The 15,685-nt window shown below is 41.2% G+C and overlaps 1 pseudogene; it reads right to left on the reverse strand.

Annotated features, from left to right (window-relative positions):
* Nucleotides 1-575: 575 nt before the first annotated feature.
* Nucleotides 576-15,685, reverse strand: LOC139755310 (uncharacterized; annotated as a pseudogene).

The following is a 15,685-nucleotide window of genomic DNA, read 5'->3' on the forward strand; positions in this document are numbered from 1 at the left end:
GGCAACACAACAGAGTATTAAACTGTGTCACAATGTCACGTGAAAGAGCCAAGAAACGGTATTGAGTCAGTGAAATAGAATACATTTATTATGTCTGATTTGCAATAAGATTTATATTTTGATGCACTTTACAGCTCAAGTTCATTATATTTATATATCTATCTTCATGTACACTGACTTCGTTTACATTCCATAGAAATCATTGTATCTTGTGAAGATTTCATTATGAATATCTCTCTTTGTCTAGTGTTTGCCCTTCAAATTCGGGGAAAAAAAATGTGTTTTACTTTTTAGTCTCATCCTTGATGTATCGTGAAGTGATTTACAGGCTCCAAAAAGGTGCTGATTCCTTATAAGGGCAAGGTAGCATAGTAAAGTGAGGCAGCCTTTAGGCGAAGGGCAGTGTCCTATGTGACGGGGTAACAGTGTTAACCCTGACGCTAAGTGGTGTACTAGTGTCCTGTGTGACGTGGTAATAGGCAGGTTCTTGTACAGAAAGATATATCAGCAGACCACACTTCTGAACTGTGCTCACCTCATTTTCTTCATATTCCTCGAATAATAAATGAAAAAACTTTATGTTCAAACAAATTTATGTAAATGATAGAGATACATTACTAAATACTACTGAATAAAATTGGAAGATGTCAGATCAAGGTACAGGTGCTCCGCGGAACAGTAATTGTAAAATGTATGGAAAGGATTCAGGCATATTTCTGCACTCAAATTTTGCTCATTGTTGACAGGTTCAAGAGGTTAATGATAAATTTTTTAAGGAGTTATATATCAATTCTAAAGTTTACTTTATAAAATATTCCAAAAACAGATATGAAAACCCTAAACAGAGCATTTAACTCAATGAGCATAAATATATCATGGATTTGGTGAGCAAGAGAAATGCTCATAGTGGGTTTTACAAATGCATTATAAAGAACGCATCAACACTTGACACGAAATAAGAAAGATAAGATGAATTCAACAGGTAAAGCTGGAGAACTGGAGCAGAGTGGAGCAGGATGTAACACTCTCTCTGGTCCCGTGTAGACCTTGGATTTTGCTGTGACCATATTAGCAACGATGATTTATCACGAGTACAAGTCTAACAATCTTCTCCTGTGCCCCATCACGTCCACAACCTCTGATCACCATAACAAACACAAGCGATAAGCGATTCCTTGCGTGGTGTCTGGATGGGGTACAGGGTGGCTGGGATCCTGCTCCCGCTTACTCTTTAACAACAGTTTTTTATAATGAGTAAAACTTAATACATCTGTTGTTACGGCTCGAGCATTATGGTATGACCCTTGTGTACGATAGTGCGACCTATGAGTGTGATAACTTGACCACTGACCCATTGGGGTCAAGATGAAGACAATATCATCATACCAAGGGTTGCATTGTCAAGCACAAAGAGTTTAGTCTTTTCGTGATCTTTTAGTATAATCCTAGGTTAATCTGATAAGAAAATATTCATTTATCTTCGCCTAGAGTCGTATTATCATTCTAATTCTTAAGTTACTATAGTAAAAGATTTATCATAAAATCATATGTATCTTATCCTGATCACTATATATTTACAGAATAAGTAAAAGCAATAGATGGAGACATGGTATAAGATTCCCCAGAAATCTAGACAGGACGGTCAAAAGTTTCAAATGACATCGATCTTTTAGTTTCAGTCCAGAAGTTTCATCTACCGCTGTCTAGTAGTTTATTCTCGCGCTGGGTTCGAGGTTCTCTGACTTTCTTGTGATCTAACGAACAGACAAGTCATAGAACGTGGTTTGCTATGCCGCAGATCCTTTTGTCGAGATTCACCTAACTGGATCATGTTGCCTCTCCTCCCTCAAACTCTGGAAGTACCTGAGCGACGCCTTCGACTGGTCCTGAACCTTGCAGTAGGTACATTGAGCTCGAACACTATAAGTGATGGGTCCATGGTAGACCTTGCCGGTAAACACAGGCTGGATCCCTCTTTCTTGACCTATCTGGTGGATTCTTAGGTGAGTGTCGAAAGTCTTGTAATAGAGTCCTATGATGCAGATATCTCGCAGTAGCAGACGAAGAGCAAACATGAGAAGATGAATAAGTTTAAGATATCCCTGTGGAAGATGACGAGTCACTGTGTCGAAAGGCTTCCTGAGCCAAAAAGGATATTTGAATCTCTTCATAATCTCCTCCCACTCCAGTGAACCGTAGTCGAAAACAGATGCACCGAGGAGTATTTCTTTCCAGATACTGATGATTATTGCACTTTCCTTCTTGGGTCTTGATGTCTGGGATGATCCAGAAGGAATTCGAAAGCGATTCTTCCTTTCCTTTTGTCGGGTTCTTATGTCCTCTGGTGTCTTTTGTGGAGGAGGAGAGGAATGTGAACTTTTAGAGATGTTTCTGATAGGTGCCCTCAGCACGTGGTCTTGTGACGAACACAAACACATAAAGTTCATATGTATCTGGAAAGTCGGTGGTGTGTGTGTTCGTCTGGTACCTGTCGACTGTCTCTCTGAGAAGGACGCATGCAGTCTGTGCGGTGGCAGCCATCATGTGTAGGGTACATCTCACTCTGATTCACTTGAGGGGGTCGTCTGATGATCATAACTTGCTGAGCCGTCGCCTCGCCTGACTCCTGGTCCTGACTCACTGGTAAGCCAGCAGGAGGGAAGGAAGGATCATCTCTATGTGTCGCGTCCAGACCTGTGGCGATGCTGGAACTCACGGAGAGTAAGGGAAATCCCTCCTCATCCATCCTCCTGGTGGTCAGACGTCTGATGATCTGTAATAAGTAAATTGAGTCAGCGAGTGAACTGAGAGAGCGTCTAACTTTATAAACATTTACATAACAAATTTGTTATCGTTGTGGAAGTATGTTATCGTTCTGATTTCAATTTCATATCTGTAGAAAATCATTAGTAGCTTAGAATTGAGTAAGGAGCAAATTCGAAGCAGATTTTTCTGAAGGGAATGTACAGTTACTATGACCTCTCCTTAGCCTGTGCAGTGTTGAACTTGTTGCAGCTGTAGTACATTAACCTACCACTCCAACAACTTAGACTCATAATCATATTCCATCGTTACTTCCATCGAAATGTTATAAAATGTTTGGTATGCGACATATTTGACATGGAAGAGAGACAGACGGTAGGGTGTGAGGTTATCTGACGATAAACACATACACACACACACACACACACACAATCTTATATATATATATATATATATATATATATATATATATATATATATATATATATATATATATATATATATATATATAAGTAGATAGATACGTATACGGATTGATAATTTGACGATCGCGCTAGTTTGAGATACATTTATGAAGATTAAATCGCAAATCAGACGATGTTCAGATGATTTGTTCAAACTTTCTGATACACTGTATGTTTCACGGAGACAATCCACCTCATCAGGTGCTAACAATTCATCATGTTTCAAATCTCACCACCAGCAAGAAGGTACGTACATCCTGTTACCGTCATGACAGAGGACAAACTGAAACAAAGTAGAAACTGTGTCTTCCGGCATGGCTGTAACAGGATGTCCAAGCCTTTGTGTTGGTGTTATTGTTTGAAACTTTACGAATTGCTTAAACCTGATGAGGCCGACTATCTCCGTGAAACATAAAGTGTACTGTAAAGCTTGAATAAACCATCTGAACACTAATCTGCCTGCCACGCTAGGTCGATTCCGGGTTTAACCCTGGCTGTTGGAGATTTGTATGTTCTTTGAAAGTGCACGTTCATATGTATTACATCCCTATTCATAAAACTTCCGGTGTTGTACAGTTAGGTTCTGCGAAATGCTATCTGCTGGTAGTGTAAGCCTGATGGGATTTGACCGGTCAGACCCCGTTGTTTACCAACGTGAGACGACGGGTATTCGATAACATAGTATTCGAATAGTTACTACCCGAATAGGGTCGATCGTAACCTAACAGTAGCGCATCTGCCTGCCACACGGGAATACTGGGTTCGATCCGGGCCGTTGGAGGTTTGTATGTTCTATGGAAGAGCGCGTTCATTTGCTATATATATATATATATATATATATATATATATATATATATATATATATATTCCTATGAGTCCACGATGACAGACGTTACCGTACTCCACAGGAGTTAATCTTTATCCTGGTCTTACGTGGAGTTCAGACTCGAAGCTGCAGAAGCCCCATAAAAAAGTACAGGAGATTGTATGATGATGATAATAACAATAATGATAATAATAATATTATTATAATAATAATAATAATGATAATGATAAATGATAATGATAATAATAATAATATAGCTTACGACTCAGTAATTATACCCTATTGTTCCTCATCCCACTTTGAAAAGTGAGAGAGGCAGCGGCCTGCCCACTGCGTTAGTGTGTCTTAAACCCACAAATTCCCATGAGACTCCTGCGTATGTGTCTGGCTGGTCTCCGATACGGCCGATGTTCACTATGTTATCGGACGATCCTCGGTTGGAGGTCAAACACAGGAGAACTTAGGGTCCTGAATTTACTGACCATTAATTAACTGTGACAGTGTATTTCACATGAGAGGTTGACAAAAGCGTTATCTGAAGGGCAGCGCTTGAAGCCTAACCACCAAACACTGCTGCTTCTCTGACCTTGAGAAGTGCAAGCATCATTACATGGCCAGGCTCGCAGCAGGAACAGTATATTTACACTGAATGTATGTCTTTTCTTCATTTCTCTCGTAAACACGTTTACGTACATGAGGAGACGCGTCTGTTTACACTACTGGCTGTAAATATATTTGTTTACTGATGTAACCACGCTCGTGACCCGAGTAAATTAAGTTTAGTCTCTGGAAAGACTGTAGAGTTTCGGTAGGTCTAACATGGTATTGAGATATACGTGTTGCTTATCAGCCGCTGGAATGATTCGGTCTAAACACACACACACACACACACACACACACACAACACACACACACACAAGACATACTGTAACAAAATACCCAAGACTCTTCTCATGTCAAACTGAGGGAGCCTCCGATGTACTCAGTTCTAATATTTACAGAGAAAATTGCACCTCATATTCAGAATAAGAAGGAAAAAAAGAGATCCATAGTGCCTAACTATCTTATCACCGGTGATTACCGTCTATCTGTGGCCATTATAAGTGTTCCTGCCTCCCAGCATTGCGCTACACTTGCCAACTAAAGTTTTTCTTTTCCCAGTGTTGTCGGGATTCGTCCCAACGCGACAACACCAACACTGGAAAAGATAACCTTGGCAGCGATGTGAAAAAGTTGACCCTGAGGCGTTCGTCACCAGCGAGGAGCCGCTGACAAATGATAATTTCCCCCGGTTATCGAAGCTGACGACCGATAGCCCTCCTCTCATATCAGAGCTGACGTTTGATAGCTTCCTCCGATAACAGAACCGTCGGCTGACCGTATATCCCAACGTCAGTTCTGACAACTTACACTTTCCCGAACCATGTACGCTGACGACTGATACCTTCTCCTGACGACAGATGTGAGGGATGACAACATCCCGATCACCAAATGTTACAATTTCCATCATTCTTCAACAAGGGACCGCACGACTTAGCTTCCTGATGCAAGAACTGTCATGATGTGAGCCACCACTGTAGAGGTGGACAGCCAGATCAAGATGACATGTCAGCCCATATGACGCCTGAGGCAGTGGTGGTGAGCAGCCAGGCGTGACGAGCTTAGGTACTCGGGGGAATTCTGCTCCCGTGACGTAACAATTCTACTTTCCTGGGACTTGGGGGTGGTGTAGCCCAACCTAGCTGCCACAGCGTCAGGTGACGATCCAAGATCAAGTTCAAGCGTGTGTGGCGGTGGGCTGGTGGCCAACAATTGTCCTCAGCGAAGACAGAGGGAGTTGACATGTGACGCAATCATCTTGTTTGTGATTCTTTTTTATGGCTGTTAACGCTGCCACACATAACAGTTATGTGCATGTATATCTCTGATCTGTTTTCATCATTGTGTGACTATGAGTCTTCAATACCCAACCACCAGAACAGCGGGAGAAATAACACCAGTTAACATTAGATAAAACTCTTATGAAGGCTGACGACATGGCTTTAATAACACTTCCGTTCTACACGTTGTGGGTTGGTTATTTGTACTTTAAGGGCTATCAACTGCCAGGCTCATTAAGGCCGTCAACGTCGAGTGGTAACCAGTAAACGAAAATTCTCGATGACCTTCTTCTGTTGCTGAAGTTAGTTCGATGTTACACACTTCCACTGCATATATGACCCTGACCAGCGAGATACGGCAACCTTGATTTAAACCTGGCATTGCCAGGAGTTGCAAGATACAGCACAGCTCCGGGCAACAGTACAGCACAGGCCACACGCAGGAAGTGTAAGAAGCCATAGAATGACCCTCAACACCTGAAGAAGGTGTTTTTTCAGTTTATATATATATATATATATATATATATATATATATATATATATATATATATATGTATATATATATATATATATACATAGCTTGACACACAACCATAATGACCTTGACAGCTGGTAGAATTAAAAACTAACCAGCCAACCAGCCGTAGCTACAACTTAACTTTACTAACTAGACTAACAATATACTGCCGCTGGTAAAATCAGATATTAGTAACATCAACACTGACCTTCCCTTGGGCGTAATGTCAAGTTTTTCTTGAAGCAACACTGCTTTCCTGACGCTTCAGACAGGAAAATGATCAGACATTAATGAAAGTGATGCAACAGGGCACAGCAACACGAGCTTTGAGCAAGCACAGACTATCACTACTTAAGGACGATGGTACGACCCCTGAGCACGTCATTACAACCATGGATCATAACAATACAACCCCTTGAAGATTAGGTTTCGTACCGGGGGTCGTACCGTCGTGCTGAAGTGATTAAGGACATGGTAATGTTGTGTCATCCTCCGTTAATGATCTCGAAACACCACAGTAACCTGAGGCTTGCTAGAGAGTGTGGCCAGGAGACTCGTCGCCACAGTTTCAGTGATCAACAACCATTCAGAATATTGCCTCTATATACAGAGTAAACGTCAGAAAGACACTGTAATATAAGACTGGTAACACACTTGGGAAATGTATCGTTTTACATTAGTTTCAAATTAAGATTCAGAAAGCAAATGGAAAAGATAAAAAGATGTGTGTTAGACTGTTTTTCTTATGTTATCGATTCTTGATCATTCATAATTATTTGATTGATAATAGGATGCGCCATATATATATATATATATATATATATATATATATATATATATATATATATATATATATATATATATATATATATATATATATATCCCTGGGGATAGGGGACAAAGAATACTTCCCACGTATTCCCTGCGTGTCGTAAAAGGCGACTAAAAGGGGAGGGAGCGGGGGGCTGGAAATCATCCCCTCTCGTTTTTTTTTTTTTAATTTTCCAAAAGAAGGAACAGAGAATTGGGCCAGGTGAGGGTATTCCCTCAAAGGCCCAGTCCTCTGTTCTTAACGCTACCTCGCTAATGCGGGAAATGGCGAACAGTTTGAAAGAAAGAAAGAAATATATATATATATATATATATATATATATATATATATATATATATATATATATATATATATATATATACATATTTGCCATGAAAGGCTGCGAATAGGGAAATGAGCATAGGAAAAACATATTCAGCGCCATGTAGCATTGAAAATATTGGCAATATTCACAAACGTTCAAATATGACGTGCCATCTGTGTTGCTGTTTCACTCGTTATATAAACATTTCCTGACCTCATTACTTTTCGTCGATATTTTCTCACTGTAAATCTTTAGATTCTTAGCAAATATTTCGTTTTTTCGATGTAACGTCTGTATTTCATGTTGCCACTGTATTTAAGTGGCCACTGTATTTCAAGTGGTCTTGTGTTTTTCAAGTTTCTTCTTAAAGTGATTCCTTTTTCTCAAGCGGTTCCTGTATTGTCAAAGTGACCTCTTTCTTTTCAAATGTTTTATCTTTTAGCAATTTGCTTTTGTTGATCGTCATTTTCTTTCATTGTGTTAACCATCAACTTCTCTCTTCAATAGAGTATCTTGTTTTTCTTCTCTTTATTTACTTTTTGTTCCTGTAATAAACTATTGGTTTCAACCACACTGTTGGTAGTGTTTACCTCACATTTTACATGTATGCATGTATTGTATGCATCCGTGCGTGTGTGTGTGTGTGTGTGTGTGTGTGTGTGTGTGTGTGTGTGTGTGTGTGTGTGTGTGTGTATCTCTTGCATGTATCGTCAGTCACTCAACGCAATTCCAGTTCTGTTCGCTTCAGCTCTAAGGAGCAGCACCAGAGGACCCAGACGACAGCTTGCAGCAGTGGCAGCAGCTACAACGTCAGGCAACAGCTCATGTAAGGGAGGAGCATGACGCCACGCACGTGGCAACAAGACCCCATGAAGGACCTGCTTCCGTGTGGTCATGCAGGGCAGAACGTCCGTCATGCAGACAGACGGGTGTTGTGCGTCGTAACCCAGGTCTTACCCAGGTCCACTCGGCGCACCAACCAGCAGCACATAGTGACGACAACCAAATCCCGTATAGAATTTCAAGTTTGGTGCTGATTGTGGTCTGTTTTGTGTGACACTACAGAGAGAGAGAGAGAGAGAGAGAGAGAGAGAGAGAGAGAGAGAGAGAGAGAGAGAGAGAGAGAGAGAGAGAGAGAGAGAGAACCATCTTGCGTTAACAAGAAAAAACTCAGCGCAACGCAGCGCGGCTCCTTCCGCCCTACTCACTGCACAGGACAAACAGTTCACTACAGGACGTCCACACTCTATTCGATTTCTGTTCGAATCTTGTCTTACAATTTTTCTCCGTGTTAACATGTTACAATACTAGTTATGAGAAATAGATATAGAAGTGTTGGTAAGTGAACTGGTTCGGTAGAAAATCTCGGTAGTACTTTACGAACCGTCTGTCCCAATCTATTCTCTCCCGAGAAAATGGAACACGAAAGGATAGCATATGCACCTCCATGTGTGTGTGTGTGTGTGTGTGTGTGTGTGTGTGTGTGTGTGTGTGTGTGTGTGTGTGTGGCATGGAGAGGAGGTACTGGAAGTGTCCCAGGTGCCCTGTCTCAAACCTACGTCAGAGGGGGTTGTGGAAGTCCCTTAAAACACTTCCTCCAGACTGGTCGTCAGGGTAGGTGGTGGAAATGCTCTGGAAGCCCGTCTTTAGGTTCTCCGTTAGAACAAGTTTCCGAAGAACCTCAAGAGTCTTCGACCAAACTTGCGTCAGAGGATGTTGTAGATGTGTTCCAAGAGGCCAGCTTCACGCTCGCGTCAAAGGAAATTCGACAGGAGTACAGGGGAAAGCCAACAGAAAACCTGATGGTCTGTGTCGGGTTTATCTGCTGGAGAACAGCAATGACATTGCAATTCATAATCAATATAAAGAGAGAGAATGGTAAGACTGGTAAGACAGAAGGCTTTAGGGGTTGTAAAGATATTCTAGGAGTTCTGCTTCACGCCTGTATCAGAAGAAGTGCCTCAAGAGTTATGTTTCGTGTCTACGTCAGGGGAATGTCCACACATCGTCTCATTCATCACATGGAGTCGACTTTTCACAAGCTCTATGACACAAATATCAATCATCACGACTTCTAACTTTGGTGTGAATAAAACACAACATGAATCTCAATCTGTATTTCGTATACAACTGTAGTAATTAATGTCTATACGACGGAAAAACATTACAGTAAATATTGACCTGTATCTTACATCACAAAACAGAATTATTTTATGAAAATTTTCATATTTCAACACAACATCTTGGAAACTGAACTGACAAGAAAATGTGTTGTAAAAGCCTTGTGGATGTCTCGCTCCTCAGAAAACGAATTAGTTTCTTCTCGTTAGTGGATCCTTTACTGACACTATGGTCATGATGTAATGGTCTGATGTAAGACCAACACACAGACCTGGGGACCATCGGTCTACTCTGAAGCCTCATAAAGAACAAGGAATCATCTGTACTGTAATGAAAGTCTGCCCTAATTCAACACACAGATCTTGGGGTCACAAGCATTGCGCTACATCTCTAGTTTCGGGCAGAACACAGGTCATAGAACATCAGTATTGTTCATATGGTCTGGTCTAGGGCTGATGGTCTTGACCAAGACCACAGACAGACCACTAATCTCTTCGTGTCTCGCCAAAACTGTGTTAAATGGCTGATGTGTTTTCATCGTCTAACTAAAGATGTATAAGAATCTTAGCAAAGCATTACCATAAGCAGTGACTGATATTGATAAAAATACTGTCGACATACATACAACGAGCCAATTACCCTACCAGTAATCAGAATCATCTTTATAGCAGCCGATGTTTGATGTAGATGAATTATGCTATGGATAAATGAAAGAAATGATGAGGAAATGAAAGCCCTCACGCCAATCTAGGAGTGGGCCTGAGTACGGACGGTTACCCCATACCATAATGTGACAAAACAAAGATACAATTATCACAGAGACACAAACCTTATGATTGCCCGCCAATAGTCTTCCGAATTCTCGAAACTCATATAAACTATTTGCATACTAATATAAACTATGTATATACATACGTTTGATCTCCACATTTTCCTGTCGTTACTAAACCAGTGGATGATCCGATGTAAAGATTCTGACCCTAACGTGTTCAGAGAAATGCTAAAGCTGTGATATGAAGAGTATTGGATTGATTTCCAGTCAATTTTTACCTCTTCATTCAAGCTGACTTCCACAGGAATTTGAAATATATATATATATATATATATATATATATATATATATATATATATATATATATATATATATATATATATATATATATATATATATATATATATATATATATTAAGAAAAGAGATAAATGCAATTCCAGCCACTCCCGGAATATGTCCAGCTAACGTGTTACACGTTTCAACTGTGTCGCTAATGCATCTCATTGCAATTCTCGGTAGTTCTCCTAATGTGTGACTTTCCTCGCCACGTTTCATTTCGCACAGTACCAGAGCTGCTTCTCCTTTACCTAACTGCCATGTCCCTCCTCTCTTGAGATAAGCTCTGGAAGTACTTGAGCAAAATCTTAGATTCCCTCTTGCACCTACAGTAGGGACAACTAAAATGTCTCACACTGTATATCATAGGTCCTTGGTAAACAGGGCCAGTGAACACCGGATCCAAGCCTCTCTCTATCCCAACCTGATGGATTTTCATGTGAACATAGAGGTGGTGATAGTATACGATCTGGATTCCTACTGCAGGGACACACACATTGAGCACTGTCAAAACGAATCGTAGAAGCCACAGCAGACAACATGGTATGAACTTCGTCAGGTCTCCAAGGATGGTTTGTAGAGGAGTCCAGAATCTGCAAGTTTTCCTCAGTTCTTCCCACTCTACCGCAGTGTCATCGTAGACCATTTCTCCTCGACAAAACTCTCTACATATGCTGATGGTGACCTCCTCTTTTTTGTGTGGTTTCCTTTCACAGTGGAGTGGAGGGACCCTGAAGGGCTTCCTTATAGCCATCCTCTCCAGCTCTATCTCATACTGCGACCCTGAAGACTGGGAGGATAGTTCTGAAAGGTCGAAGTCATGGCTGATATCAAGTGGAAAACTCGGTAACTCTTGATAAGCCCTGTAACTATACGACGGGAAATTCAAATGCAGTTGAAGCATCCTGTGGCTGAGTGAGTGTTGCAGTAGCTGAAGTTGGGACGTTCTCACGCTGCGACGGAGCAGCTGCTGTCCTGGCTCCGGAAAACCCTCTTTTGGAGGTCTTCTGATAACCATAACCTTTCGGCCCGTCGACTCGCCTGACTCCTGGTCTTCACTCCTCGGAAGGTCATCAGCAGTGAGGAGGCAGTCGTATAGTTCCGTATCAGGGACGAGTCTGGCATCCACCGTCAAAAGCGGGAAACCTTCGCTGTCCATCCCCACGACTGGCATAGTGATGATCTGTTAAGGATGACACAAGAATAAAGAAAATTACAACCAACAAGCGTCATGCTAAAAGCTACTGAGTCGTCGATAATACTCATAAAACACATGATAAATAACACATACACACTGAAACTAAACTGTGTCACGCTCAATAATCTCCAATAACATGTACGGAAAGAAGCACATGTTCCATCTACGTTTTGAAAATGTCTTTCCAGTAAACGCTGCATGCGTCTGATGTTAGGATTTGGCCTTCAAACATGTAAGCACCACTTTGATGGTCTGACTTCCAAATATTGCCAGTAATCACTAACAGCCCTCGACGTTATCTCAAGTCTTAGTCCAGCCACGAGTTAGTGTTTAAGGACTGACTAACCATGATTAGTGAAGGTTCTAATTTATGAACACCGCTAAAACTCGACGTTAACGAGATGATCCGTTTATAGAGATAGATACTTCACAGAGCTTTTAATCGTTCCTTTTAATCCTCTCAGTTAGAGCACAGTAACAACAAATGAGGTAAATGTGAAATGCAAGAATAATGAGGTAAATCAGAGGGTGGCTCAATATATAAATAACAGGAGGTTAGCTGGAAGTCTTTATTAGAGGAATAAATAAGTGATATCTCATAATGTTTCACTATCCTTTTCTGATTATCTTTGTTCTGTAGCTAAGGTATCATCTCTCTACACATCTGCAGTTCACCCAGTCCTACAACAGTTGTAACATGTTCAGACAACAGGAAGCGTTGCAGAGCTAGGTAAGGTAGGATGTCGGTGTTGGCCTCCTGAAGGAAGCAATAACTTTATCCTTGATCTTGATCGCGTCCCACACAGTGACTATTTATCTTCGTCGCCTGTGTTATCGAGTGTTCGCGCAGTTCTGCTCTCCTGAATGTGAAGGAGTCTGGCTTGCTGGATCTCTTAAGTCCATGGTTCCTCCTCCTATCACGTCAGTTCTCAAAGATATCTTCAGTGTTGTGATAATACGAGATTACGACATTCTACAGCTCGACTATGATGAGGACGCCCTTCAATACTGTAAGGCATTGAAACAAGAAAGTTCTTGGTCGGGTAAACTTGCAACAAAACAAACACTCGTTTAGAATGAGTGAAAAAAAAAGACGCTGCTTCTCTTGTGGTTCAAAACACACACGGACAATCTACCTTACAATTGTCCTTACAAACAACAGGGGAGAGGAAGAGAGTCGCTCAATTGCCAAACAGATTTAGAAGGCAGGATACAGTGAGCTTTGTGACGTCTGGGTTGACTCGTGGACGGGGTTCGTCCCTCTGGGCTGGATAATCTCCACATACGTACATTAGGGGGATGACTTGACTTTGTCTCCTGACTGGAACCCTGCAATTACTGTCAGTGAGCAGAGGCCTCCGCTTCACTCAGCTGGACTACCGTAAGAAATGAAATAACTGATGATCTTGTTGGCGAAATGAAGAAATTTGTACTTGCCAATTTATCTTACAAAACGAAAAAAAAATCTTATAGTGAACACCTTCGTACTTCTGTTAAGGGACTGAGTGCTTTTCTGTCTCGTCGAGACAGTTTGTTTTCCTTAATCTGTTCGTCATGTTAAACAAAATCTAATAAAACACCTGTTCTCTAAAATGTGTATAATCACCGGGCTGTAAATATAAATATGAGCGAGCACGACTGACAGCATCAACGACATTGAGGCTCCCAACACTCCAGATATGGCTGCGTGGTGAGTATTTACAGGTGCCCTCCCAAGGTCTCTCTCTCTCTCTCTCTCTCTCTCTCTCTCTCTCTCTCTCTCTCTCTCTCTCTCTCTCTCTCTCTCTCTCTCTCTCTCTCTCAATAAGGTTGTTGGTATATATTCTATTGTGTGGTGTGGGTATGTGTATGCGTATATATGAGCGTTTGTGTTTTTGCATTTTTTCCCGTTCGACTGATTGTATGTGGCTTTGTATGAGTGTTTGTGCATCCTCATCTATGTATGCTGTGAGGATGGAGCTCTACACTCATGAGGCTCCATCTCTACTGTTCACAGAGAACCTGTAACGAGTTCCTCTGAGAATTCTTATTATGGTACATAAATAAATATATCTCTTCTCGATAAATAAGGTCAGGGTAGATTGAGAATAAGCGTCTCCCTCGCTTCCCTCAGGCAAGAACAGCCACCAGAAAAAGGATGGAAGAAAAGCCCTGTACTGCTGGAGTATTGCAGCCATGGGATTGTACAGGAGAGAATTAAATGGAATATTTATTGGCTACTATCTGACATATCTATGATACATAAGTCTTCACCTCCCTATATTACACCTTGACATTTTCACAATAGGAAAATCTCATCCAGATCCTGGAAGAGTGTTTGTTTTTGTCACCGTCATTTCTTTCAGTGAATATCTGAAGTAATGTTCTTACTGTTTTTGAGGTTAAATATTTAATGCTTATTTTTCTATATCCGTTTGATGGTAATTTTTCTAGTGTTCAGCGATTCTACTTGGAGAGAACCTTTCTTCCGTTAGTAATATATATCTTAGCTTTAAACCTTATTGCATTTGTTCCAGTAATTGCATTGCCTTATATTCCATGATTGACATTTTCGAATTTAATTTGAAATTTGAAAACATAAATTTCCACGCAATCTGTGTTTCCTAAGAATTCTCGTAAGAAATTTAATCTTGCGAGCCTCTCTCTGAGTTCCTTACATCTCATGTTAACTTTGTAGTCTTCCTTCGTACTTGTTACCGTCTTCCTTCGTCCTCACGGAAGCTTGGAGACCAGAAGTGACCACCATAATATCATCACGCCGGAGTGTCAGGATTTGTTCTGGTATTGTGTTGTCGATGTTCATAGCAAGAAACGCTACCATTGTGTTTTCTTTATAGTTTGCTGCTATACACTGGATCCTTTTCTTGATTTGGCTGAATCAGATTCTTTTTTCCATCATTTTTCCTATTTTTTTTCTTCATGTATGCTGTGGGAAGGTTAAACAAACGGTGTAATTCTTCCACAACAGATGAGGAGTAAAGAATGAGCAATGTCATAACCGGACAGTAGCGTCCTGATACATCTGCAGTGGCAGAAGTCAACAAAATCTGCCTACCTTAAAAGAACGATCCTGGCACATGACAGGACACACTGCATCTGATACATGGAAACTTTGGCTGGGGCTCAAGTCATTCTCCCCAGTGTCATCAGAAGTGTCAGATAAGCGAACATGTGACGTACATCGACTAAGGCTTCAGGGTGATAATCCAAGGTGCCGCAGTGTTCTGCACCTAAGCAAATACCCTATCTGTTTACCAGCGGGCTCACTGCTTGAGGACGCACACAAGTTCACGATTGCACCACAGCGACGGAATTCCATACGTTCACTGACCTGGTCGAATGTCTCGTGTGTTGACTATCAAAACACCGGTGCAAATAAATCCCGAATATTCCCAGAGCTCATGACAGATGCCGCCCTACGTGGCGGATCTTTCCTACTGTTGCACAGGCCGTAGCCAGAGCCTGAGCAAAACATTAAAACTATCAAATCAGCCTTGCAAATATGACACCAATATATATATATAATATATGTATACTGTTCTCTGTAACATACCAAGTAGCTGGAGTATGTTGCGTGTTTATCTGACGTAAGCTGGTCACACATTCACACACACACACAACACACTAGCCAACTGAAGGCTGAAGAGCGACGGTCCAGTGGGGATAGGAA

The sequence above is a fragment of the Panulirus ornatus genome, chromosome 19 (genome assembly GCF_036320965.1).
Source record: "Panulirus ornatus isolate Po-2019 chromosome 19, ASM3632096v1, whole genome shotgun sequence".
Lineage (NCBI taxonomy): Eukaryota > Metazoa > Arthropoda > Malacostraca > Decapoda > Palinuridae > Panulirus > Panulirus ornatus.